Here is a 4,878-nt window from a genome sequence, read left to right as displayed (position 1 = left end):
CAAGGGATGACAAGGTCGAATGGTCGTGAACTACTGCAAGACCCTTTCAGGCTGGATGTAAGGAAGAATTTCTTTACTGTCCGAGCCCCCAAGGTCTGGAACAGCCTGCCATCGGAGGTGGTTCAAGCACCTACATTGAACACCTTCTAAAGTAAATTGGATGTTTATCTTGCTGGGATCCTATGACCCCAGCTGACTTCCTGCCTTTCAGGCAGGGGGCTGCACTCAATGATCTTCCGAGGTCCCTTCCACCCCTAATGTCTATGAAATCTATGAAACTTTGCTGAGGGCCCAGGAATGAACCATCCCGGTGTGCAAGAAGACTAGTAAGTATGGCAGAAGACCAGCTTGGCTCAGCAGGGAACTCTTCAGTAAGCTAAAACACAAAAAGATAGTTTATAAAATGGAATCTTGGACAAATGAAGAGGGAGGAGTATAAGAGTATTGCTCAGGCATACAGGGGTGAAATCAGGAAGGCCAAAGCACAACTGGAGTTGCAGCTAACAAGAGATGTGAAGGGTTAACAAGAAGGGTTTCTACAAGTATGTTAACTACAAGAGGAAGTTCAGGGAAGGTTTGGGCTCCTTACTGAAGGTGAGAGGTAACCTAGTGACAGATGACTTGGAAAAGGCTGAAGTACTCAATGCCTTTTTCATCTCAGTCTTCACAGGCAAGGTCAGCTCCCATACTACTATACCTGGCAGCACAGTTTGGGGAGGAGGAGAACAGCCAACAATGGTGAAAGAACAGGCTGGGGACTATTTCGAAAAGCTGAGTGTGTAAAAGTCCATGAGACCACATGTGATACACCTGAGGGTGCCTAGGGAGTTAGCTAATATGATTGCAGAGCTATAGCTATTGGCTTTGAAAACTCATGGCAGTTGGGAGAGGTCCCAGACGATTAGAAAAGGGCAAATACTGTGCCTATATTTAAGAAAGGGAAGAAAGAGGATCTAGGGAACTACAGACTACAGGGGTTGAGACTACAGAAAGAGGATCTAGGGAACTAAAGCCCTAGGGAACTACAGCCTCATCACAGTCCCTGGAAAAAATCATGGACCAGGTCCTCAAGGAATCCTTTCCTAAGCACTTGGAGGAGAAGCAGATTAGGACCAGTCAGCATGGATTCACCAAGGGCAAGTCATGTCTGACCAACCTGACTGCCTTCTATGATGAGATAACTGGCTCTGTGGATGCAAGAAAAGCAGTGGATGTGACATACCTTAACTTTAGTAAGGCTTTTGATATGGTCTCCCACAGCATTCTGTCAGGCAAGCTAAGGAATTTGGGTTGGATGAAAAGACTAAGGTGGATAGAAAATTGGCTGGATTGTCAGGCTTGAAGGGAAGTGATCAGTGGCTCACCATCTAGTTGGCAGCCAGTGTAAAGTGAAGTGCCGCAGGTTTAGGTGGTGGAATGCTGGGGCTAACGGGGCTTATTCCCCCCAAACACAGGCAGCTCAGGCTCCAGGTGGCTGCAGCAGGGCCGGAGGGGTGTGCACAGAGAGACAAGCAGCTGGAGCCTGCAGGCGGTTGGGAACTCAGCCCAGCCTGGATGCGTGTGGAGTAGCACCCAGCAGGTAAATGTGTAGACAGGAAGGAGTGCAGGGGAGGGGGAGGGGGGGCAGATGGAGGCCCCTGCAGAGGAAGGAATCAATGGAGCCCTGAGGTGGGTCATGGGAGGGTCAGAGCCTGGGCAGCTCATCCGGGGACATGGGGGGCTCTTGCCACTGCGCACACCACTGGGGCAGGAACAGGGGGCACGTGCCACCTGATCTGTGTGTGGGTCAGAGGCAGGCTGACTGCAGGCGGGGGCATGCTCTGGCAGCCACGTGACACCACATGCCTCCCACCAGTGGGCCAACAGGGGACACAGTGCAGTCAGCATGCAGGAGGCACATGGCATTACACCACTCCCATGGCACTGGCAGCGGGGCAGAGCTCAGCCTGCAGCAGCAGCCTGCTTCCACCCCATGCACAGATCTGGGGGACACATGCCCCCCTGTGCCTGCCCCCAGGGTGTGCACAGCAGCAGGAACCTCCCTCCCCCCTTGCCCCAGCTGAGCCACCTGGACTCCGAGCATCCCCTGACCTGCCCCAGCCCCAGGGCCCCATTCACCCCAGCCCCTGCCCTTGTCTCTGCCCCACTCCCTCCCTCACTGTGGGGGGACTTCAATCTGTCCCCCGCCCTTTCCCCATGACAGACCTAGCTGCTGGGGGGGTGGGGGAGGCACATGCGCACAAGCTCTCAGCCCTCCATCCCCACCCCTCCACCCCCAAATCATTTTCTTCCTCTGCCTATGGCCACAGGGGTCAGTCCTTCAGCTGGTTTTTTTCTAGGTCTTCATCATTGATCTAGAAGATGGGATGGATTGCACCCTCTGCAAGTTTGCAGATGACATGAAGCTGCAGAAGTAGTAGATATGCTGGAGGGTAGGGCTAGGATTCAGAAAGACCTTGACAAATTGGAGAATTGGACCAAAAGAAATGTCATGAGTTTCAATAAGAAGTGCAAAGTCCTGCACTTTGGACAGAACAATCCCATGCAGTGGGATGGGACCACACTGGGGACCAACTGGCTAAGCAGCAGCTCTGCAGAAAAGGACCTGGGGGTTACAGTGGACAATAAGCCAAATATGAATCAACAGTGTGCCCTTGTTGTGAAGAAGGCTAACAGCGTATTGGGCTGCATTAGTAGGAGCATTCCCAGCAGATCATGTAAAGTGATTATTCAGCATGGGTAAGCCACATCTGGAGTACTGCAGTAGTTCTGTAGTGCCCGCCTCCCCCCCCCCAAAAAAAGATGTTGACAAATTGAAGGGAGTCCAGCAGAGGATAATGAAAATGGTTAGGGGGCTGGGGCACATGACTTCTGAGGAGAGGATGAGGGAACTGGACTTATTTACTTTGCAGAAGAGAAGACAGAGGGGACAGAACCAGGAGCAACAGTCAAGTTGCAAGGGAAGTTTTAGGAAAAACACTCACAAGGGGAGTAGTGAAGCCCTGGAATAGGTTACCCAGAGAGGTTGTGGAATCTCCATCCCTGGAGGTTTTTAAGACAAAGCCTTGGCTGGGATGGTCTAGTTGATGATGATCCTGCGATGAGCAGTGGATTGTACCTGAGGTCCCTAGCAACTCTAAATTTGCTATGATTTTATGAAGATGATGGGTGGCATGTGCTACAGGCATGGAATTAGTATTAATTTAGTGCAGGAGTCCGGTATCATTGAAGCAAATGCATTTAAGGACACTATCTGCCGATAGCACATCTTGCTCTAGCAATCATATCTTCATACATACAGAAAGCTATACTAGAACTAGAGCTATATAGTAAAGTACATAGAATGGACATATTTATTGAACACAGGATGTGATATTACAACAAGTAACAAAAAACAAAAGGAGATGCATAGAGTTATTCAAATGGAACTTTAGAGGAGCCAAACCACATTTATGTAAACATTTCCCCTAGGGCGAAGGGTTACAGTGTCTAATTTCTAGAAAGATGGGTCTCTTACAACAATTTAGGCTCCACTAGAATTTCTATTGATACAGCACAGTCTCCTTGGGTGGAATGGAGGAAGTGAATAGCCACACAGGTAGACTAGAGCCATAGTGTTACTGGCAACTTTTTCTCCAAGAGGATCTTTGCCACAGTGCTCTTTAAAAGTAATTCTATAAAGTATATTCCATTTTTTTTCTTTTTTTTTTTTCAGGTTTCTGTTTGTTTTTCTAACTTGTTTGCTTAAGGGAAGATGACTTCAATGTAATAGGGGAAAGGTAACCCAAAGACTTTTTTCTAATACATTTTTCTCCTTTGGGATTGTACTTGGCAGTGAAAGGAATGTGGAGAAAGAGCTGAGGTCTCTCTCCTTCACAATAGTGCCAAAAATGTTAATACAGAAGTGAAGCAAACTTCCCTTAGATCAAGGAATATCATGTCTGTCCTGATGGATTGGGAACAATTAGGATTTGGCCCAAAGATCCTCAAGTCCTCACTTCAGTACTTCCACATCCCTTCCTTGGACCAAACTCCTATTGATTTCAATAATTTTGGCTGCAGCAAAACATTAAAGTTCAGACTTCAATTAATACTATATTGGAAAAAAACTACTAACAGTTATTTAGACCAAAATGCATTCTTACTAACCTGGGGTCTAAAGCAAACCTCATCTTTGAATAAAACACTAAAATATTGGCAGCTGAGCCTAAGAGCTTCAAGTAAGGATGCCACTTTCCAGCACAGAAAAGCTCTGAGGTTCTAGAAAATGTAAATAAAAGCTATAATTTGGGGGCTTGGGAGCTGCAAGGTTTTTATATGGATCTGGTAGATGTATCTGAAATTATTGTGGAAATAAATTTGATCTCCCTTTAAATGCAATTAAAGTCTTTTGCATCTCCACACAAAAAAGAAAATTCTCTAAAAACCTAGTGATCTCTGATGTTTTACACTCTAGGGAAAACACTCAGATACAAACTTTAATAGTGTCTTTTGGTAATGTGGTGGATAAAGACAAATTGATTACAGCAGTCTGGAAAAAAGCAGGTGATGCATTACCAGGGCCACTGGGTTCATGTTTTCCCAGACATGGCGAAGGCCACCCAGATTGTAAAAGAAAACTGATATCTTTAAAAATGGACTTCTATGATTTGGGGCCTGATATAGCTTTCTTATTTCCGGCAACATTGTGACTGTACCAAAATCAAAAATAAAATTTATAATTTATGGGCCAAATTCTTCTCTCAGGTATACAAGACCAAAGTATAGGTTAAAGGCAATGACATCAATGGATTTACATAAACATAGCCACAAAAAAGTTGTCCTTTTGATGACAACGACGATATATGCCACTATTTAACATATGAAATGCAAAAATAA

The sequence above is a fragment of the Gavialis gangeticus genome, unplaced genomic scaffold, assembly GCF_001723915.1.
Source record: "Gavialis gangeticus isolate Ggan-Ray unplaced genomic scaffold, GavGan_comp1, whole genome shotgun sequence".
NCBI classification, from domain to species: domain Eukaryota; kingdom Metazoa; phylum Chordata; order Crocodylia; family Gavialidae; genus Gavialis; species Gavialis gangeticus.
The sequence above is the reverse complement of the archived record's forward strand: the minus strand, read 5'-3'. Positions refer to the sequence as shown.